We start from the raw sequence: 24,378 nt of genomic DNA, 5'->3' as shown, positions 1-24,378 counted from the left end.
TTAAGTCTGATCAAGTATTTCTGTACTGGTGTCACAAGACCCCTCTCATCATGTAAGATACAAATTCCAGAAGTTTTAAATCTTTCGCATAAACAAATTCTGCATCCCTGCTCTGTGTTCTCACCCCTTTCAAGTATCTTCTCAGTTCAGAACAGATTTTCTCACTCATCTCTTTCCTATATTTTCAACTTCTGTCAAAAACACTTTAAAGAGTTCCAAATTACACATTTCAGTTACAGTGTCTTAATGTACTCCTTCACAAGCTATGTGACATGGAAAAAAAACTTTGAGCCCAGTACGTTAGTGACTATACTGATCCTTTTCCTGGTTATTTTTAACGTCTATGCACAACGTAAGGGTGCTGGTTCTTTATGATGAACTGTTGATGATGAGTTTGGATACATTTTAGGGTTCATTTGCACAGGAGTGGATGCCACCAGTGAGTGGTACTCCAGGTGTGTGCAGCTTAAACTCAGTGGTGCTGCTGTTCTGACAGGAAGGAGGAAGAGCAGGAAAGCAGTTTTTCAGCTCCATATCTTACTATGAACATCTCATCTGCTGTGAAAGCTCATTCATTACTCACCCAAGATTTCAGTCCAGAGTCCAGATTTCTTTCTCTTTTACATCATGTAGGTAGTTGACTAAAGCCAACTTGCATTTCAACTCTTAATGTAAATACCTACATTTAAAATTTAAGGCAGAAAAGTAAGCGAGTAAAATGAGTAAAATTAAAGATGTAATATTCATCAGGAGGTCAATTTCTGAATTCTGTGCCATGCTTCCAAAAATAATGCCTCTCAGAAGCATCCCTAATAAGTGCGCTACCCCCAGAAATGTTTAACTCTGGGCATACAGCCTCTGCCATGGAAGAGGGTAAACAATCCCTATACCTGTATGTTTACATCTGTTGCATACTAATATTTCAGTGTATTCTGTGGACATAGCAAAATCACTCTAGGCTCAGTAATTGATTTCCGTAGAAGTTTGATTAGTGTACAGCAGAAATGGATAAAAATAGTACTTTAAATTACAGAGGTAATGCACCAGCTGTGTCCTCCTTCTGTTTAAAATCTGTTTTGTTTTGGTTACATCTTACAGACCAAAGTAGTGAGGATAGGGAATACCACTGCAGCGTGTGTTATATTCACACTCCACCAAGGAGAATGTATTCCCTCAGGCTTCCTGAGGGAAGTTTTGATTTAGAAAGAGTGAATCATTGCTGACCTCTTCTGAGCTGCAGAGAGATGGTCAAAAGTTTTTATGAAATGCAAGTGTGAGTACAGGCAGATGAAAATCAGATTTCTCCTTTCTCATTACTGGCTTCCCTGTCTGTAGAGGTAAAGCTTGAGGGTTTCATTTTGCTTAACATGCTTCTTTTAGGAGGGCTGTTCCCCTCAGCATGGAGGATGCTTCTGCTAGGGATCAGGAAAGAAACTGTGAGCTATGTAGACCTGTAGAAATACTTTTTGATATCTGCCTGCCCATTCTCCCATGCTAAACTATTCTGCTGTATGCATCTGAGCTGGGCCTCCCTCTTGATCTATCTATGCTGAATAGACTGCTCTCCTTTGGGACATCCCATCTCACCTTTTTCTGTAGCCCTTCTGTTAGACCTGAGGCATAGTTTCACAAAGCATATCTATGTTAGCATTTTAGTCCAGTTGTTTTGAAGAGAATGTCCATATTTTCCCCACTGCCTGTTTGGTTTGTACCATGAGCAATACTGCAGCACCTTAAATGATTTTCTCTGAAGTGGAACTGAAAGGATGTGTCCTAGGTGTTCCATCTAGTGTACTCCAGCCACTAAGACCTGGCATTCAGTCTCCAGAACCAAGCTTGGCTTGGGCTTAAACTGTCAAATTCCTGTGTTGTCCTCAATGCCAGCTGTTTTGTTATTGCAGCAGTGTTTGCCTGTTGTGCATGTCAACATAGGTGTGGCTCAGCAGGTGTATCAGGTAAAGAAGCTGAGGAAAGATGCATCAACGTGTGTCAGAGAGAAACGGTGCCTTTCTTTGTGCATGAGTACTGGCACAGAAAAGAAGTCCTCATTGCACATATGTGGGAGTTATAAAATAATAGTTCTGTGAATGGCATGGTCTGTGGGTGAGCAGTGGAGGGACAAGATAAATTAATGAAATTGTGATTTAAACCATAATCTGTCCTACATTCATTGTATTTTAATTCACATCTTTGACAGGATTTATTTAATTTTTTTTAAATATCACATCAGATTTATTTTTTCCAGAAAGGAGTTGATTTGTTTTCCTAAAGGGATAATAAAATATCTCTGTATTAAGTTAGTTATTAAAGATATGAGTTTAGCCCAAAGCAACTCTGAAGGGTTTGGAGTTTAAAATTAAAGCCAAGGAATGTACGTAGTATGCAGTAATACGGGGCTTTCTCAAGTCAGATACTGTATTGACACTAATAAAATTTTCATTTCTTAGGACAGAGAAAATAGTTTAAGATACAAATACTACATTAGTAAAAAATATCTGCTACAGCTGGGTAATCGCCTCTATTTTGTCAAGTATTGTACTATTTTTGGAGATGGTATTGATTTATTATCTTTAATTGCTATTCTTGCTTTGCTATTTTTTTTAATTGGTAGTTACTTTACACATAATGACATGATAATAATTATCTTGGTTTGTTGCTGAAAGATTGTTCAGTGGTTATGTACATTCTGCCTGGATTTTTAATTTGGTGGATCCAGAAATTGGAGTATGGGTCTCATCCTGCATTGTGGGGAATTTGAGTAGGAATGGAAGTCAGTGGGAGATGAGCATCCACTGCCTGATACTGTTGATTCATCACCTGGATGAAAGCTAGAAGAAATACCCTCAAAACCTGTGTCAGCTAAACAAATAAGTACAAATTTCTGTGTTCTATTAGTGAGCAATGTGAATTGTGCCATTTTGCAGGCATGTTTGGTTTTGTTTATTCTGTGAGTTCACTGACAATTGGGCTGTCAATACTAGCATGACTGCAAATGGGCACACACTTTATTGCAGAACTGTAGGGGACTGCATTAGCATAAATGAACAATATATAGATTTTGCCAACACAGTGCCCCTTAATAGGCTGCTTGCTTTCTGAATCCAGATTCTTTAAAGTGTGTACTCTTTTGTGGCAATAAAAAATAATCTTAATGCTTAACCACACTGAAGAGGTGTCGGCCTTGAAGGGATGAAGTATTATGAGTGCTATCACCACAGACAGTTGCAACAAACAGTGTGGGAGTCACAATTATGGGTTCAAGAACCCGTTTTTCTCCCACACACACTCATCTCTTGTCATACTCTCTTTCAACAGTTTGAAAATTTCAAATGTTTCTCAGAATATCCTTCTGCTGAGGAGATTAATACAAATATCAGCTGCAACCTATATCTGTTATCCACATTTGTTCACAGTACAATTTAAGATGTAGATTTATATGCTGACCAACATATGGGAGTTAAGTCCATGAAGGAGAAATTACTTCAAATAATGCAATGACTGCCTCTGAACCCAGGGCATCCTTTTGAATCAAAGTATCTTAATTTAAACACTTTACATTTAGATTGGTTTCATTCAGGAGAATTGGAGAAGTTCTGGAGAGATTGTCTATTTTAACTGAACACGAAATTTGCCCCTTTATGGACTCCTTGTTTCGTTCATGTGTTACTGCCTTCTTCAGGAAGTGGTGTAATTTGTGTTATGTACTGTAATTTATGTTTAGGATTTGAGAGCATTTGGTATTTCTCCTCTTAAAGTGTATGTGTTTTCAGTAGTTCAAATAAGGGATCTTCAGAATTTTTTACATGAGTAATGTTGTTTTTCCTAGGCTATGTGGTTTCAGTTTACATGGCTAAAGTCTTGTGTTATTGTAATTAAAGCAGAAATACCTTCTTGTGGCCTATTCAAATTAAAACAAGACACCTTCTTATGGAAAATTATGAAATCCTTAGTCACAATCAGTAATTGTTGCTGCAATTAGTAATTAAAAGAAAATTTTCCTTCATTCCAGAGCCTCGGGCACCTAACCTCTTTCGAGCAATAACTTTCAGAGGCAATTCAAGCTTGAATTGTCTCATGCCTTAGCTGCAAATGAGCCATTAGCATTCAACAGCCGATAATTTGGCCCTGTGAGTTGCGGTTTCCTTAAAGAACATGTGCCAATTAAGCAAGATGAACCTCAGAGCTGTCAACAATGCAGTGATGATGTAGCAAGTGGTTGTACTCATCAGCTCTTCTAGGAAATAATAGGTGTTTTGAAGAGCATAGTCTGACAAATCTGTACTTTGTGGGATCAAGTGCAAAGGAATAAGTCAGAAATTGAAAGTCAGTGGATGAACCAGAAGTAAATCTTGTTAGCTTTATGAGTCTCATCATAAGCTTCAGTCAGCCTAATGCAGTGAACACAAGCCTTCAATGTGTGCTTAAGATAATGAGAGCCAGTACTTGCTCAGACTTGTGGTCTCATCACTAATCTGTGTCCGTAATGCTCGAGAATCAGAGTACAAGAGGCATCACAGTAGAGAGTAGTTGTCGTCCCTTAGAAGCCATACAAAACCAGTGACCATGTCTGTACTGCCAGTTAAATATTTTATAATTTTTAGCTACTCAGACTGTAAGAGGAGATCCGGGATCCCTTCTTTTTTTTTTTTTGTTTTTCTCACCCCTTTTCTGTCTTTGTCTGTTTTTACTGACATAAAGATCTGGAAGCAAGACAATTTAGCAGCTCTTGTAGAAGTAGAAGAATGAAGAGGAGCAGCTGCTAATTTGATTGAAATGGGAATGTGGCCAAAGATCTGAGATAATAATTACAGTAATTCTTCTGAGAGCCCTCATGGACATTCATATACCACAGAAAAAAAATATGTGTGAGGCAGTTGAAACCATGCTGAGCTTGAGTTAATGTAACCAATTGAGGAGGTATGTCTGAAATGTTCCACTTAAAACACCAGCATTATTTTTTAAAAAAAAGAGGAAACTCAAGGATATATCTAGCTTAGTGATTTTTTAATTTTTTTTTTTTGGTAGGGCTATGAGATAATATAGGAATACATAGCAATCAGAAATTAATGGAGAGCTGTCAGGTGATTGTACTGTTTTAAAGATACTAAAGATCTGTGTTCAGCTTCAGAAGAAAACAAAAGATACAGAAAGATGCAAATTTACTTACAGTTCTGAATCTTGTAACATTTCAGATAAAGTGAATTTTGCATAACTTCAGGTCTGAGTTGAGCTCCCTTACTGTGTCTGTGACAAAAGTTGCCAGTTCATCCAGTAACTCACAGATTTATTTGATGTTGCAGAAATGTGCTGCCCTCTTTGGCTGCAAACAGTAGGAGAATTGATAAATCTTCATCGTAAGAATCCCTTGGAACTTTTCATCCAGACCATTCATTTCCTCAGAGAGTGTCACAGCCTGGTAGCAGAAACCACTGCAATACCTGGTGAGCTGATGCATGGAGGGAGGGACAAAGGGTGGTGAAGGAAGAGCTTTTATGCATCTAATCCAGACACAACTCACTTCTTCATGAGAGGAGCATTTTAACATATGTTTTTGTAGGAATCAACACCAGGAGATATCTATATCCAGGTATTTTTATCATTAAACTGTATAACTAATGAAAACAAATTAAAGTGAATGCTACCCTTTCTGCTAAATCTTTTAATTTTGACAGAAAATTATATTTGTGATTAAAGGTTTTGGAATTGGTAGCTTGGTTTTGGTTTCAAAGAATGTTAACCTTCTGTGAAAAGCTTTGAGTTTCCATTAAGAACTCAAAAAAGTTTCTGAAACCTTTCTTACTTGGGTTCTCTACCATATCATTTCCTGGAATTTAAAGAGCAGTTTATTTGTGGTCTCATTCTCCAGTCAATACATGTTCCTTTTATCTCCTGTTCTGAGTTTTCAAAAACATGGTCCATGAGAAGGTATTGTGTCCTTGGGGAATGTGGCTTAAATACAGGAATGGAAATGGAAAGTATAGGAGTGACACTAAAGGAGCCCTGAGGGGAAAGTGATGAGCAAAGTCTGATTAACCACAGTCATGCCACACAGGGTTTAGTTCTGCTCTGGACAGTGAGTTTACGAAAAAATGATTGAGGGACAGAGATCTCCTCTATCATAAAACATGGATGACAAGTGAATGCTTAGATCCATGTTCCCAATGCAATGACTAGAGAAATAGAGTAGGATAGCACCAAACTGCCATTCCTAGGAAAAAAAAGGTAGACAGGACCCCATTGCTTTGCTGGAATATTCCCTGTTTGATTATAGCCCTATTTGAATACTTTCAAGATACTGTCATTGCAATTGAAAGAGAAATCAATTTAAAGCTTTTCATCTGGACTGTATTCTGGGCTTGTTTGACCAATGTGAGAGGCTCCATTATAATCTTTAAACGCTTTCTCTTTTGGGGAAAATCAAGCCCATCTCTCTGTGTCCCTATGGTCTGCGTCAAGGAAATGTCTCACATAATTTTTAAGTACTAATAGCAGTATAATTAGAAAATATTTGGTTTTTCCACCATGAATGCCTTCATTTACAAAGAGAAATATGGCATGGCACCAGTATGGAAAGACTGGAAAAAGAAAAAGAACTCTGTGAAGCTTAATTTAAATAAAATTAAACCTGATATAAAAAAAAACTTAAGGCCCTTAAAAATATTTTCTTTTTAATCCTGAGTATGTTGTATTTTTGTAGCAGTTTCAGAAGAAATTGTATTTCTTGTTGCCACCCTTTGATATCCATTTCATCCTTTCTGAATGGAAAGAAAATAGAATATATTACTGTGATCTCTATGGCTATTGCAGCCTTGCAAAATCAGGATTTCAATACAGCACCAAGCTCTTCTAATCAAAACTTGGTATATACTTTCAAAGGTCCCATTTAAGATTGGTGTCTAGTCTCATTCTTTGATTATAAAGAACACCAACAGTAAATCGAGTGTGGAAATACTGCTAAATGGAGGCATAGGTCTTTTCTATGGTATCTTTCTAAGGTTCATTTTTAATGCCTAGCCACAGGCATCTGGTGCTGTTTGAGTTTGTCCAGGTCTTCTCCAGACCAACAGCTGTGGCCTCTGGAGAATGCAGGTCGCCTACTGATTGTCTGTCTTCTTCCAGCCCTGTACAGAGATGGTCAGTGGCAATTGGTGTCAGTGTTTAGGCAAGTGCGCTGAGCTCCCATGAATTTGTTCTGATTTTGCTACTGTTCATGTTTTCTGTGCTTTTTATATCCCTAGCAATAAATATGCTTCAGTAATTAAGTTAATGTCACATCTGATAGGAAAATCATGTACACACAGATTTAGAGTGCTTCAAATCTGTCAGTAGCTCTACGTGTCATCTTGTGAAACTGAAATACACGAGCAGAGTCATACTGTTCTTTGTTCCTACTGTGTCTGGCCAGCATGATGACCACAAAGATTTGTTGCCAATCTCCTGGGCTTCAATTATAGGTTATTGTTGATATAATTTGGTGCAAGTTATTTTTTTTATCTGCATTCATTTACCCCTGTTTCAAGAGTGGCATGCAAATAAACACACACACTTTTCATTATGTGACTGAATATGACTTAAGTATACAGTTTTTTAGAAAGTACAGAAGGAAAAGTGGAAGACAAAGATAGTAGGCTGTTCTGGTGGTGTATGATTGTTGGGGAAAAAGAATTTTCAGACAAAAGTTATGTAAAAATGGAGACTAATAATCCCTCTGAATTCAAACTCTGAGTTGCAGGAGCTGTCAGTGTAAAGTGGTAGAGTTGGTCCTGACTGCCCAAGCTGGGTGTCTAAAAGTCTTTAGATGTGTCTGAGTCCCTCCCACTGGTGAGGGTGATCCCTGGAAAACCAAGACACTGCCCATTGCTGGCAGGGACCTTTGCCTGTTTCTCACTGACACCTAGAGGTTTCCAACAATACAATTTGCTCTTTTCACAGTGTGTTGAGGATCTTTGATAAAAGAGAAAGCAAGTAGAGTTACACTTGTTTCCTGTCTCTAAAATCACTTTCTGATTATGCAGGTTGCTCTACTGCAACCCAGCAAGCCAGGAAAACTGAAGCAAAATTTCTTGAAACATGTAGAGGAAAAAAAAAAAGTCATCATTATGGATTTATCTTTGTTTTGTTCCTTTCTGGAAATCTGTTGAGGGAAAAGCATCACCAGGACTTCAATGCCCATACCTTGATGTAAAGACCCCTGAGTTCTCTTGCAGGGTTTTATTTCCTTCCTGTGCATGTGTGGTTGCCATCTGCAGTAATCAAACTCAATCAGCAGAAGGAGTCAACTGCTTTGCATTAACTATTGTTCTCCTGACTGCAGTATTTTATAATAGGTTTTGAAGATCTGCACTGACTCATACAATGCATATCTAATCAAAAGTAAATTAAACTGCATACATTGATTTGGTATGACAGAAGAGCATGTACAACAGCACAATAGTGACACTGTTTTTAGATAAGATTTTTTTTTTAAGTCGAGTGTTTTATTGGCATATATTATTGTATGTCCTTAGATCAGACTTTTAATTTTTAATTTGTGTTTTTATTCAAGGTGATTTGAGTCCTTAAAATTTTCATGTACTTAAAAATTTCATACACTTAGGCAGAATTGGAATTCATACATATTCATAGTTTGAAAAATTATGATAACAACAGTTCTTTGTAATTTTAGGTAGTCTTTATCAATTTTCACCAGCATTTTAAACCTATTGTGTAGCACCTCTGTTTCTGAAATTGCTGTAAATCTGGTCATCACTACTACAGCTATCTTTGCTCTTTTGACACTTTAATTTGAATTGTGTGTCAGCAATATAAAGAATAATAATAAATATATATATCATATATAATAATGATAATGATAATAATAATAATAATTTTAAATAACTGTAGTTTAGCTATAAATTTGACCTGTGAATTAGTGTCTATAGTATAGTCTATAGTATAATTTATGACACCAGTGTAATAAATGAAGAGTTGTAACTGGCTCATTAGTGCAGATATCTGCATAAGCTGCAAAACCTGCTCAAAAAGCCAATTAATTCCCCTGAACACAGCACAGCAACTTCATATACTGAGTTACTGATCTTTGAGGTGGCTTCAGTGCCTGTGGTTTCAGACCAAGGTGCTGGGCAAACAGGGTTATATTATGTATTGAACATGTGCTTTCTGCATGTAACAGACCCACAATGTCCCCATCCCACAGAAATATGTCCTACAGCATTCCAGGAAGCTTCAGCTCTTGACTCATACAGATTCTTTTCAGTTCCAAAGAGGTTGAAGCACATTTTGTTTTTTTGAAAAAGTAGCAGCTCTTGAATCTCTAGTTATGATCACTGTGAAGGTTTGCACAAGTATTCAAATACTGCCCTCCCCAGGTGCACTGTTCCCTCTTCCCAGAACTTTGGGGGATACCCACCTTACAGTGTGGTAATTTTTCTTCTAGATGGCTCTTGCCAAGTATAAACCAAAAATATCAAATCCATAGGCAACCCTGAGGGTGTAACTCTAAGCCTTTCAATCTTCCAAAAGATTCTCCTTGTCTGTTAATAAGCAATGCTTATACAGAATTTTTCAAGTGTTCCCTGAGCATTAGTCCCCACAGCAGCCTCAGAAATTCTGGAACATTATCCCCATTGTTTATACTTGAGAAGGTCTGCCTCTGAACTTGTCACAGCATCATTCTAGATTCCCAATCCCACCTGCTCTCTTGCAAAAGTCCTGCAGTCTGCTGTGTTTTACCAAAGCTTTCTGCTCAGGACATGCACTTTTGATGCAATCAAAACAGTGAAAGGTAGGAGGGCTGTAGATACTGTTTTATGTATTTCCTGTAGGTTTTTTTTCATGGTTGTGAGATAAGACTGTTATCTCTTTCATCATAATAAGAAATTAATCATAATTAAGTAGTCTGGAGATCGTGGAGCTTTCCCATCAGTCAACACTTTGCTAAGTTAGCTGGCTTGTTTCTGGATTTTTGCCTCTTTCAGATTCTCATTTTCCTTTGACACTTCTCAGAAAAAGAAACCTGTCTTAATGTCAGGACAATTAGATGGTTCAAAATTAGTCTAGATTGTAATAAAAAATCAGTGTTCTTGCTATTAAGTTATATAGGAGTTTTAATGAGAAAGAAAACAACTAATATATGCAACAGCCACCAAAGAAAGCAAATCATTAGTAGATTTTAGTACACTCTTTATATTAATAAATCTAAAGCAAATCATTATCTGAAGGAACTGAATAAAACTATTATTTTAACTAAATTTCCACAGGAATTTGACTTATTTTCCTTCTGTGGGTAGTAATCTGTATTAATTCTCTTCAGTTCAGCTACTCTGATGGAAGCAGTCGAATTTTTTCCATGAAATACCATCTGAAGACTAACAGAAATGACAGTACTCTGTTACTATATTGCTTATATTGTGGCATGGTGACTTTAGAAACAATATAAAGCATGATGTAGTTTTAAAATCCCTGTCGTGTTGTAGCATGGTTTTCCTAAAGCAAGCAGTACTTCTTGAGATGGAATTGTGTGAGTGTGCATCATGACATAGCATCATTTATCTAGCAAACCATTTCACAAGACCGTAAAAAACAACCCTCAAAATATTAATTGAAATATTTTACTAACTTACTGGTTTATTCTGTGGGAATTCCCACTGGATTTTCTGCCAAGTCATCTCTACATCCATTGTACGAGTGTACACTCATTGTGCCAGTTGTTGGTTATCCTGTTGGATCCAAACATGAATTCCTTGGGAGCTCCTAGATGTTCAAAACTGAAAAAGCGTTTGCATACATTTCAGCATGATGGGACCAAAATGGATATTTGACCATGCAGATATGGCTTTGTTTTTCTGTGATTTGGTTCCCAGATGCCACCGCAATGAATTCACAATTCTACACTGATCAATAATAGCAATACAGAAATGTTTTCAATATGCTTTAATGTTGCCATGCATACACCATTGAGCAGGAACTACTTAGACCAATTTAGTGGAAAAGATTTAATTTATATTGCTATTTTTAAATATTATCTGAATGTTGCTCTTTTGGAACAGCAGGAACATTATATCACCATTAGTTGAGAGACTTTAATGTAAAATCTGCTAAAATGTGTCTCATCTTTAAAGAATCAGCAGTGCCTTCTTTACTTTTATAAAAATCCAGTTTAAAGAAAAAAAAATCATCTTATGCTTCTTTGATTTTCATGCCCTGTGTTGTAATAGACTTCAAAATAAACAACAGCACTTTCTCCTTGCTTGCTAAAAGCTGATTTAAGGAGATTATTCTGAATTCCCTACACGGAAATGAAAAGCTTCTTCTTTCCACCTTGAGAGACATTTAATTGCTGAAGTCTGTCTCCTGTGTTTTTGTAAGTGGTTCTTAATGATTATTTATTATTACATTTGCACACATAAGCCTGCATATTTATTGCACTTTTTTAGACCTTATTAGCTCTGTTTAAGCAATTTAAAAAACAGAGAGTAATTTAAAAAACAGCAGCAACAAAAAAAAATCCAAGTCCAACAAAAAAGCAAGCAAAAAAAAAAAAAAAACCAGACCAACCCAAAACTAAAAAGAGACTATTCATGCTGATATAATTGAGATTTGATAATGATGACGCTTTTGCACCTCTACCAAAAAAATTTAAATTTGTAGTTTTACATGTCTTTCAGATATTTTAAACTAATACTCAGAACAGGTAAAATGAAGGTATTTATTTGAGAAAAGTATCTAGTCTGTGCTATCACTTTTTAAAATGCACAGTTTCAGGAAAACCAGAATTTTAGAAATATAATAGTCCCTAACTGTGAAGTAAACATGAATGAGGTCCAGATATGTAACACAGAGAAGTCTGAGAGTTATCATTCCAGAGCACAGAATTCCCTACTGTATAAAGGTGCCTTTTTTGCTATATTACCAGTTATTAAATTCTGCCCTTAAGTCACAAATTCATCTTCTGCCAGTAAGCTAGAAATAGCAGCACAGTTGCCTGGGAGTGAATAAATTTTATTTGGATGCAGTTTTATTTCTCTAGTACATTTTTAAGCTAACTTCTTATTTTTATAGACGAAGGGAGTGAGGAGAAGACTAAGACTAGAATTCCTCAAAACAAGTGTTTCGTTCAGAAGTGTGTTGGCTGTGAGGGCCTTGCATAAAGAAATCATTCACACATGCCCTGGTAAGCTGGGGTTCATTGAAGTGACACTGGGCTGCCCATAGCACTTCTAGCCCACAGGCAAAACATTCTTCTGGCAAAATGCTATCAAATTTCCACTCACTCTGTTCACTTAAAGAGCAATTCATAAGTGCCTTGTTTTTTTAAAAAAGGAGAGTAGCTCTATGTTTCTGACACTCAGAGATGCCCTCCCTGGATAGCAAAATGTATTTTCTCTCACAATAGGAAATCAGTGACAAAGAATTTTGTGAAATTCTTTTTTTATAATGAAATATGTTAATGAAAATAGTCTCCATGAAAAGATTTTACTGCATCAAAAATAAGCTGTCCTCCTTAGATGGGTATGGCATCTAAGGGGTAGAAAAGAGCATTACAACAAATTGTATTCTCTTGTTCTACATTTTTTTATTGTTATTCACCTGAGTGAATAACACCTGAGTTGAGTGCTCTTAAGTGGGAGATGAAGAATTAAATGTTCCCTCTGTTTGTTTTTTTATCTCATTTTCTTTTCAATTGTAATGTGTGGAGCCCAGACCCTCATTTTTCTATGAGAACGTCTCCAGAACATAGGGATAAAACATTTGAGAACATAATTTGAATTACAAAACTGGCAAAAATGGGATTTATTTAAAAACCTATGATATGTAAAGAACAACAATTCTGTCTCTCATGTTCACATGTGTAAGGAAAGGTTAATTTTATTTCTCTTTAAGTAATCTTTTTAAACAATGGTTTCCAGTGATTTGTGCACAACAGCCTTCACTGAATAACTATTACATTTCTTCCTTTAGTATACCAATGTCAAAGTATAGGGATATTTATTGTTTTAAATGGGAGAGAAAGTTGATTCAGGTTTGGGTTTGGTCGGGGTTGTTTTGTTAGTTTGCAGTAATTTATAGTGGTAATTTATTCTTGGTTTGTTCCTGAGTAGTGATTAATCTGTGTCATACATCAGTAACAAGTTCTGCACGCTGAATTACTTTTCAGGTGATACCAATATTAGGGTACAGCCTGGAAACAGTGGAGGGTATTTGAAGTCACTGAAGTTTTGTACCTTGTAATTAATTAGAAAGTTTCATGAGGGATTATGCACAAGATAAATAGGATGTGAATTAAAAGCTGGTATTTACACTGGTGATTTTCCCACCCTGTCAGTGCAGTATTACATTGAGTGTGAATTTCCCATCACTTCTCCTAGTCTGTACACTGTCATCTTCCCCACACCTTTTTCACAGATTACTAAATTCTCACCTGTTGTCCTCCAGCTTTTTTTTTTATCTCTTTATTGATGTTGTCCTGGGCCATTTTTTTATCATTATTCTTCCTCTGTGCTTCATTAACTCTTCCTTACAACACCATCTTCCAAATTCCCAAGCATAGCCTCAGCTCCACTGTTCCTTGTCTTCTACCTGTTGATTTAGAAATCTCATGTCAGATATTTTTAGAATTTTGTTTTATAATAATTAAATGTTTAAAAAAGTAAAGAAATGTAAAACATTTCCTCTAAATGCTTGATACCAGTTGGGAGCCCCATTGTATTTGTAAGTCACACTGCTCGCTGCAGCCTGGTACTGATGTGGCATGTTGCCATCCTGGTACTCATGGATCCCACTGACACTCTGTGTAGAACTCTGGCCATTTCCAGAGTCAGATCTACTTCCCGTCCATGTTCCTTGGCTTGGACAATGACTTCATGTAGAGAGCTGGGCTGGTGTCTGAAACTTATGTGAGGGTCACTGCCCAGGCACGCTCAACATCTTTATCCCAGGCCACAAGCTCTCACTGCTGGCCACAGGAGCGGGCACTGCCAGGATCGAGTGTTGTACAGCTGTCCAGCAGCGGATATCCGGAGTGCCACTGCCCTTAGTGCAGCATGAGCCCTCTCTGAGCAGCAGGATTGCCTCCTGGCAGGAGCAGTGGGAAAGGCTTCAGGTTGCAGGAGTGGCAACCTGCTGAACACTTTTAACTTGGCAGCATTGCCACCAAAGGGATAGTTGGTCCTGGGGAAGCAGGCACAAATGCCATGCTGCACTCCTCAGAATTCACTGGCAATGTTCTTCATAGCTCTTGGGACCAGAGGTGGGCTGAGGATAAAAGCTGTGGTGCCAAATTCTCTTTTCCTACTCCATTTGCTTGCTGCATCTGTTTGCTCTGTAATTCCTTGTTTGATTGACTTTGTTGGAATCAAATTTCATTTGATGCCATCTAATATTGTATATTTCGAAAGAGGAGAACCAGATACTCTTTTCTGCAGTGTAACTCCCTTTGTGGAAGGGTCCATGATGAAGTCAGGCTGGTTGAGTTCTGAACATTGTGTAATTGCCATTAAAAGTTCCTATACTTACCAGAGCTATTAACTCTTAATAAGTTTTACGCCATCCAACTTCCTGAGAGTCACTGACAGACTTTTACAAATCACAGAAATAGATGATTTTGTTGATTCAGTGCAAATTTTAGCTTTTTCATTAAGTTTTTCTTCATTGCTCTAAAGGACTAACAAATACACTACTATTTTGCAGTACTAACTTTCTTGTGAGGTACTGATTTTAGTGTGCTTAGCCACACACTGAAATTTTCTATATAGATATATGAGAAACATAGCAGGTTATATTTATAACAGTTTATTTGCTTACTCATTTCTCCTTGAAACAGAAAAACCCTTATGAGCAATACAAGCAATCTCAAAGAGACATCTGATACTCATCTAAATAGCTGTCTGTTGCTCTTTTACCAACCCATATCTCTGATAACGGGGATTTCATAAGGGGATTCCATGTGGGCCATAGCTGGAAATTATTCATAAAAGCATGTTGAGAGCCCCCTAGCCAGGACCAACATCACAGGTTGCCCTTTTCCATCGTCTAAGTGGCAATTCCTCATTATTAATTTCACAAGAAATGGTGTCCTGTCTTACAATGTAGAAAAAATAAGATCAGTAAGTAATGCCAAAGTATTCCATAAAGTGATGTGATTAATGCTCTTCTCACTGGAACTGCTGATGGAAGTAAAGCCTTACTCAATTTCCCTGTGGAGACCGAGTGAACCAATGTCTTCAGCAATAATTTTTGAGCAGGGAGCTTTCTGCTTATCTCAGCTGTCTTGTATAGTTATTCAGAATGCACATTAAATAGTTGGAAAGAGGTTATAATGTGGGTGGATCTTCCCTAAGTCACTGAGGTTTCTTTCACTGAAAACAGGTTGTGGAGAAGCTCTTTCCCTTTCTCCCATCTGAGACTGTTTAAGCTTCTTCAGCTTTGTTTTTGTTTTATATAACTAATGCCAGATAAGGTGACACCTCCTTAATTGAGTGCAAGTAGTTCTGTGTTCCTCGTGCCTTTTATTGTTTTTGGCCAACCACCTGCCACAGACAGTTGCTATATCTATGGCAAATATCACCTCAGATAGTTGACAAGACTCACAGCATTTGATTAAGTTGCTATTGCAAGTTAACTTATTGGTTCCTTTAATTTGAGCATCTTTTTTCTGTGAGCAATCATAAAGAAACATTGAGCAGTTCTTTTTTACTTGTCATTATTTTAAACACCTACAACATGAGAAGGCAGTAAGGCAGAAAACATTTTTTAATGTAGGAAATTTAGCTAAAGAAGGCAATATAAGCTCCTGTTCACTAATAACCTTGCAGTTTGTGTTGCCTCCTACTGGGGCAGTTAATATGCTGAAGATGGTTGGTGACAAAATTGAGCAGTGGCACAGGGCAGCCTTTCACCCCACTGCTGCATGCTGGTCTCCCATACAGTCTTGGCTCAACATCCTGCTCGATGGCTTCTGCCTCTTTGTCTTGCTAGCTATGATTTCTCCAGACTATTGACTAAACCTGTATGCCTAAATGGCTAGTTCCTCTTTCTCAGCTTTTTATTTGCTTTATTGGGAGTCAAAAATGTAGATGAAGCTTTTGCATATGGAATTCTGAAAAACAATGCTGAAATTTTCTTACAGGCAAAAGCAAGAAGTCACTTCCAATCTCCTATATGCTGAGAAGAAAACAAGCACACAGAGGGTGAAAACACAGTATATGTCTGGCAAACTTTTGGAAATAATAGAACCTGGTTTTGCATAGGTTTTTATCATTTTGTAAAAACATGGTTATTTGCAAGCAGGCTTCTGTGTGCTATAAAGTAGTGTAGAGTATCCTAGCAAGTAGTGATGCTCTTTTTATTTGTGCCTCTTCTAGACCTTCCCTTCTCTATAACACGAGGTCTGTCACTGAGTCTTTTAAGGCTCAGTCCTATATATTATAAGCAGCTGGAAAATTTCACACACCCACTGAAGGTTCCAATGAACACAAAATACCACAGAACAAATGCCAATAAGAGGTATTTTTAGCAGCTCATTTCACAGTTGCTGTTTTCCTCCACCAGGACAGCTAATGAGCTTTGAAGGTCTTTGGAGAATAGTGCATCCTGCAGAAAAAGCCTGAGAATGCCTCTCCCTTCTTTAACATGTGCAGTAAATGTTTGCTTGGGGTCCATCTGAAGCTTTATAACAAACCATTGCAGACTCTACACTGGTTTTATAGATTGCATTGCAGACCCCTATTTCATACATTAATTTCTGTGCATGACAGTTTATTGTTTGTTTGCTCTGTAATATTGGCTGCTAGAGGTAGTATTATTATAAACAGACCTTGACTGAGTGAACAGTTTTACTAGTAGTTAATGTAACTTTTTTTACATTTTCTTGGCTTTGGACAGGGAGTATTTAAAATGTAAGGAAATCCATTCCATACATTTTCAACTAAAGCTGAAGTTGTTTATAATTACATAATAGAAAAAAAATCTAAAAATATTGCTGACTGAGTGGAAAAAAGTCATCCTTATGTTGGGGTTTCTTATTCTTTCTCCCTTGCCTTGCACTATTATATTGAACAGAATGTAGCATGTTCCATTCCCAGGAGAAAGCCAGACTGATATCTAATGTGTAACCAGCTGGGTGTTTACCCTTCATTATTCATACTGACAAGACATGAAAGGAAGAAATAGAAAAAGAAGAAAATCAAAGGTTGTTGGAGTAGTTGCTTTTTGTGTTAAAAAACACCAGTTCACAAATTCAAGTGATTTAGGAAAAATGCATACTCTCTCAACTTATTTGCTGTTTTTATAGTATATGTTCATAGAAATTAATGACTGACACATTGAGGTGTGTGGCAATTAGCCCACTTTTCTGTAGAAATAAGTTTATTATTCTTGTTATTCCTGAAAAACTGTCACTGAGTGTACAATGACAGAAAGCACTGCATGGACCTCCTTTCACTAGTCCAGACTGAAAGTTGCTTTACAGTTTAGCAGAGTATAGAAACCTGTGTAAACCCAGAGAACACTATCTCTGACAACATCTCAGAAGATGAGTGGAACTGAGTTAGAGAAGAACTAAATCTCAAATGGTTGGGTGATGACACTCTTTATATAAGGCTGACAGAACTGACATTGTTCAGCCTGGAGAAGAGGAGGCTTCAGGGCGATCTAATTGCAGAGTTCCAGTATCTGGAAGGAGCTGCAAGATGGAGAGTCTGTTTACAAGGGTTTGTAGTGACAGGACTGAAAACTGAAAGACACTGGGTTTAGGTTGGATATTAGAAAGAAATTATTTATTATGAGAATGGTGAAACACTGGAAAAAGTTGCCTAGAGAAATCGTGGATGCCCCATCCCTGGAAGTGTTCAAGGTCAGATTGGATGGGGCTCTGAGCAAACTGCTCTAGTGGAAGGTGTCCTTGCCTGCCCATGGCAGGGGGTGTTGGAACTAAATGATCTTTAAAGGCCTTTCTAGCCCAGGCCATCCTATGATTCCATGATTTTATAGCTTTTTATTACACCTATGCAGGAGGATTCTGTGGGATCAGAAGCCTACATCCTGGGAGTGGACTGCCCACCATATGGCAAGGGATTTTGTACACGCTCTTTGTTCTTTCTCAAATGGCTTAGATACAATATGTATTTCTTGACAAACATTCTTTAGTAAAAGAAATAGGTAAATCTATATCTATATTAAACAATTTTTTTCCTCTTAAGTCTGGTGTTCAAATTGTTCCTGAGAAACGTGTAAATAGGATCTTTGGCTCTGAGTTTATGGTCAAGAAAAAGCTGAGCATACATTTCTGCATACTGTTCATTCTCAGTCATTATCATGACTGTTAAACCTTATTTACTCATATTTAGAAACTTTATTTTCATGTGGGTTTTTATTTTTTTTTTTTTGCACTCCTTGTCTTGTCTTTTCCTTGCAGTCTTCAGAAATCTGTTTTCTGTTGATTTCAGGGGTCATTAGCTCATCTGCACTGCATTTTGAACTGATTTGACTGTGAACAGTTTTCTCAAAGTTATCTTTCCTGGGTGCTAGCAAACCAAGAGCCTTGTGTGGTCCTGAATACTTGTATCAAGCTTCATCTACAGAAGTATACTCAGCTGGCCAGGGTGGAGGACATCCATAGGAGTCAATGTTTGAATGCTCTGCCAAGACTGACTGGATCTCTCACAGACACATGAACATAAACCCTGTGTAACACTGGCTTTGGCTGAAGATGTGGGGTGGTCCGAGGAGATGGGGGTCAGATAGTGGGTCCTTCCAGTTGTGTGGTAAGAGAGTGTGAGACTTCAGCGTTACAGAGTTGAGCCCCAGATTTTGGCCCAGGCATTTGCAGGTCCATTCATAGGTACATTTTTGTACTCACCAGGATGGACTCTCACAGGTAGGGACCTGGTTTCAGATGTGGCACTCCATTGCTGTCTGACCCTGGCTCATCATACCTACCATGTGAACCCTGTTTGAGACATGCTTGTGGGAGAAGTGAAAACTTCTCGTATTGGAAGGAACTTGTAGGAGATGGAAACTTTAGTTCCTTAGCTGTCTGCTGGTAAATATGTCACTAGAATCTCCAGGCTTGTCTGCCTGCTCAGATTTTGAATATGTAGCCATAACTGAGATTTTGCTTTCTTTAGCACCTGAAAGGATTTTATTTTGTTGTTGACTGTTACCCCACATTGTCATTTGGCCATTGCTGTGGAACAGCAGCATGTGATGTCTTCAGTTATTTCCCTCTTTGTCTAGGATTGTGCCATCAGTGCCAATCTGCTCTTATTTTGCTCTTTTTTTCTGTCTGTTGCCTAGTGGCTTTACTGTTTCTTCATTTTTTAAAATCTTCTTTGTTGGTCTTTTGCTTTTTGAAATGTTTTCTGTTCTTTACCACCTGTGATATTCAGCAGTCAGGCTCTTTTTTCCATGTTGTTTATAATTATAAGAGGAGACGTGAATTCTTACAGCAAATTTCCAGTAAAATATGCCAAACCATAGAGAGTCTGATAAAATTCTATGAATCATTTCTTTTAAAAAATTCTATATATTCATTATCACTGCAACAATTTTCTTGTTCAGTGTCAGGAATATTAGCTATTATGGCTAACTATTATAAATGGCTAACTACTGCATTACCTGGCATACCTTGAGGTGTTTAGTAAACCCTGGAAATTACTTTTCTGTCTACATCAGCCTATTCCATTGACCTTCTGTCAAGATCTTGAATTTTTTGCAGTCCTTCAGCTGCCAAATATTGGCTATGAAGTGATTAGTTTTCTGATAAATCCACTGTTGGCCTTGGTAATGAAGACAAATTCACTGGATTTCCACCTCTAAAGAGCAGCATTTGAATAGGGATACAGATTCTGGTGAATTTTGCTTAGATCCAAACTAATTCAATCATTCTGTAGCATTACTACTTATTAAAAACAAAGGTAAACTTTATAAAGAGAGACATTAATCACAATGAAAAAAGGAAAAAAATACTAATTACCATTCCTTCCTTCAAAAGTGCTTTCCTTTGAATAAAAGCAGTTATGTCAAATTGTAGACAGAGAACACATTGATTTTTTTCTTCGCATATGTAGTTAATTCTTCTTTTTAAAGAGTAAAATTGTTAATTTTCTGAAACTACTGGCAAATGTGAGTGTTTAATGAAAATACTTTTGGCACTGTTGATTTCCTCAATGCACATGCATATGTCAGCAAGTGTGACACAAGATGCCTGCATCCCTCCAGCATCACATTTTAATCATAATTTTACAAAAGCTCAACCAAACCAGCAGGACTAGCCTAGGCTTGTTTCCATGACCAAGCTGTGTGAAGAGAATATCACCCCTTTTCATTTATGTAAGTTTATTTACGATTTCCCATCTAAATAAATTTTTGAAATGCAGAGTATACATTTAAATATAGCAGGGCTTCAGAATTTTAGCTTTTTTCTCTCTTAACCAGCAGCTGGGTATCTTCCCTTTATATTCCTGGGCAAATGTGGGGTGAAACTGTTGCATGTAAAGACTTTTAGGTGTTACAAGGTGTTTTTTAACGCCTGCACCAAGGCTACTTATGTTTCTATGAACTAAGCTGAGACTTATCTTCCATGCTAGCAGGAGACTTAAATATTCTCAGGAAGAAGATTAAAAATTTTATATTGTAAATGTAGTGCCTTAGAGCTGTTGTATTTAAAAATAAGGAACAGTGGTGGCTGTGTTTCCTTTAAACATGGAGAAAAATTAGTTTCCTGAGTTAGCTTTCAAAATAACTTTATGAAGTGTAAGGAGATGCAAAAAAAAAAAAAAGTCAGGATATTAGAATTCTACAGGAAAATAAAACTACACTAATAAATATTTCAATAGGAGCAGTGGATTAAAAAATATGTAAGAAGATAAAAGTCTTTTTTATATTCAGTATATGTTTGCAAAGAGGACTCCAGTACCTTCTATCTGTTTCCTAGTGTGGTTGTATTTTATGCACTTTCATTAGGAGCTGAAAACTGTTCTCTGTCATTAGCAACTTGTAAAATAAGTAACAGATGCTTTCGCTGTGTGTGGCTGAAAGAGCTTGGGTTGTTCCACTTAGTATCCCTCTAGCCAAAATAGGTGTTTCACCAAGCACTGACTGATCTGGATAGAATCAAGGTAGATTCTATAGTGAAAACATCTGAATGGTATTTTAAAGATAGAGAGAAAATGTGCATTTCTTTATAGTCAGTGCAGTTTGAAGAAATCATGGGGTTTGAAATAGCAAATAATGAGGTGAGGTTGGTCACTTGGCAGTGGGGTTTGGAATTTTTTTTCTTCTTAAAGAAAACAAGCACATTCAAAATGAAAATATGAAATCAAATATTTACAATCCCTTGATACTGTATAAATAAGTAATTCAATCCAGAAAGAAGGATTTTTAATGCAATAAATCTTCCAAAATTTTTCACACAAATTTTCTTTTTGGGATGAAAACCAGTTGGAGAGCTATCTTTTATGTGATTTAATATAAGCAAACTTTTTTTTTTATTATAACCCATTGAACTTAAAATACATAATATTTGTGGCAAGAATTATATGCCCTTTCTCTAAATTCTGGTTTTATTTCTGATTTCATTTCATCATTTGGAAACTAAAATTTAGTCAAGTGAAAAATGCCTTTCTGTTTAAGCACCAGAATATTCATGGAATATTTATTGCTTTTTTCTTTCTTCTTTTTACCTGACAATATTGATTACTTGGACCACATCACAGTGCTTGCAGTGAATGCAGCAAATACATATATATATATATGTGTGTGTGTGTGTATATATATATATATATATATATATATATATATATATATGTATAAAGGCTGAGTGAGCAGACTTCTTTCCAGAGCCTTAGCAATATCAATGGATTAATTGTGACAAGATCCATGCTAAATAAGCATGGTTCCTTTTTTTCAGAACTGGTAAATGAATGCAGAAAGGCAAAATGTCCACTCTTTCAAAAGCAGTCACTGATAGCCCCAGCTTGATTTACGGCAGGTTAGACTTGATTCTGAGAAACGGGGGCAGCCACAATTCCCACTGAAGTGCTGCCAAGCCCAGGACTGATTATTACAGCAATAAATCAAGGTAGGCTGTTTGCAACTGTTGGAACACATCTCAGTAGGGTTGTAGCATCCTGTGTAAGTAATAACAGGAGAGGTACTGACACAACAGAAAAGAGTATTTGAGGTAAGCTACTGAACCCCTGGGTGGTGACCTGCCTTGTTTTATGCTTGAATCCGTGTGCTAAGGTGTTAGTGTTACCTGGGTCAGAGGATAAAGTATTCATAGATACTTTAATTCTTCTTTTCTTGCAACATGCTGTATCATTTCAGCCACTCTGTTACGCTTTGGTTTTGCAGAGCAGAAAAGCACTTTTTCTTTAAAGAATTATTAATAGGAACACTATCAGCCAGCTTCTTCTGAACCCTCACTCTTCTTTATGTTGTGCCTGCCTTTCACAAGCATGGCTGTGATCCAAGAGCTGCTCTCATGTGGCTGATACAGCTTTGGAAGTTTATTTGCTGTAAAAAGGCAGAGAAGTGGAGTGGTTAGGCGAGCTACCCTTCCGTTGTTTTCTGACTCCCAGACTGAGCAGTGAGAAGCAATGCCAGTCAGAACAGCTGGGAGACACTTTCCTTCTGCTACTCCAAGTGTGGGATACTTTGGGAGGTGACTCCTGCTGCCCCTGAACAGGCACATCTGGGGGGATTTGGCCACGCACTGGAAGGGACAGTCTTTTCCAACAGGCTGATGGAATTGTTTAAATTAGGTATTGTTCAGTACTGCAAGGAAAGTTAAGATTTAGAAAGAATGGGTAAAGGCCTACACATAAAGTGCCCAAAACCTTGTGTTTTTCATGGATTGGACTTAATGAGATAAGTCCAAAGCAGGAACAGAGTTGAAGAGCTAACCACATGACTCGTGCTGGCAGAATTTGTCCTATAGTCACTGCGAGGAGAGGTGGTTGGGAAAAAACATGGCCAACAATATAAATAGACTTCCCCCACTAAGAATATCTGTGTTATTCAGGTAGTGAAGGGCTGAAGGAAGGACCCAGGAAGAAAAGATTAATTTGAGAAACACTTAGAATAAAATAAGGAGATAGTTTCCTACATGTGACATTTCCTCCCTGCTATTGAAATACTGTGACACATGTGCACATACTTCAAAACTTCAGGTCCTCTACAGTCAGTGGCTAAAATCCAGTCCAATTAAACAACTGAAAACTCTCTAAAAGCAGATGAGATGGAAGTATATAATCCTTCAAATCTTGCAAATGGTCTCTGTTTCTTATCAGTCGTATTCCTTCTAATGGGAAGCAAACTAAAATAAACGGAGAAGATGGAAAAAAAAAAGTTTAATTTTACTGTAATTACAGATTTTATTAGTCAAGTTTCCAGACTATAAAAATGTTGCCATCTTTAAAATAAATATTTTAGTATTAACAGTGCTCAAAATCCAAAAGACTGTAAACTGATTGTAAATAATGAGAATTAACCATGCTATTCTAAATTATCAGGGCCAGAATTCAAAACAAAACTAATAACCTAAACAACATATAAATTTCTTAAGCTTTTTTAGCTATTCCTGGTGAAACATTAACAAAAGCATATTTCATCTTAAGATATATTTCTTAAAATGGTGTTAATTACATTAGGTATATCCATACTATATTTACTTGGTAAGGTGGTAACATTTTATAACATGTTTATAACCAAAGCATAATGCAAGACATTTTACTTTTAAAAACAAGCAAACTAGGTCTACGTCCTTCATGTTTTTTCAATAAACTTGTCAGAAGTCATTCAAATCAGCAATTTCATGTCTGCTCTGGCCTTTCACATGTAGCACTTGTAGCTTCTGAGTCAAAGTCTGAGCCAAAAAAAGAAATTTCCATCTGCAGTACCAGTAATTGTTCATTAAAATTCTTTTTCTCATTTGCAGGAGTTGAACAAATAAGCATTATAATTTGGCTGGTATTTCAGGAATTAATAGCAGCGTTATTACATTAGATGTGTAAGATTTTTGGCCTGAGTGAGTCATTAGCTTGTTAGAGAGATTGTAAGTGAATTGGTTACATGAATAAATTCTTAAAGAGTCAGTAGCCATGCACGGCATGAATTAAAAACTGGTAAATAGTAAGCCTCAAGTTTTAACTAATTTTCACTGGGCAGTGATTATCAAGGTGATGTAGGATAGTCCATTGGTATTTCCCATCTTCTCTCTGCACTGTTTAGTAAAACAGATACTGCAGGTGGGAATAAAAATGGAAATTAAAAAAATATATTTTAATGAAGGTTATATGATTTTATGGCTCTGCAAAGATTATTTTAATATCTCAAAATTGGGTCATTTGGTAAACCTGTGGAATCTGTAATTTGCTA

The 24,378-nt window shown here is 37.0% G+C and overlaps 1 protein-coding gene across 5 annotated transcripts in view; it reads left to right on the top strand.

Moving 5' to 3' along the window:
- Positions 1–24,378, top strand: part of KCNQ5 (potassium voltage-gated channel subfamily Q member 5) — a 284,582-nt gene that overhangs the window by 89,092 nt on the left and 171,112 nt on the right. The window contains exons 1-2 of one of the 5 annotated variants that reach the window (XM_039730349.1): positions 4,809–4,917; positions 5,301–5,441. The exons of 3 other annotated variants lie outside the window; for them this stretch is intronic. The gene's annotated coding sequence lies outside the window, so the exon portion shown is untranslated. Of the gene's footprint in view, positions 1–4,808; positions 4,918–5,300; positions 5,442–24,378 lie in introns of those variants that run through there. One more of the 5 variants, XM_039730342.1, reaches the window with a different exon arrangement.

The sequence above is a fragment of the Passer montanus genome, unplaced genomic scaffold, assembly GCF_014805655.1.
Source record: "Passer montanus isolate IOZ18808 unplaced genomic scaffold, ASM1480565v1 scaffold11, whole genome shotgun sequence".
Taxonomy (NCBI): domain Eukaryota; kingdom Metazoa; phylum Chordata; class Aves; order Passeriformes; family Passeridae; genus Passer; species Passer montanus.
Note: the sequence above shows the minus strand (reverse complement) of the source record. Positions and strands in the feature narration are given on the sequence as shown.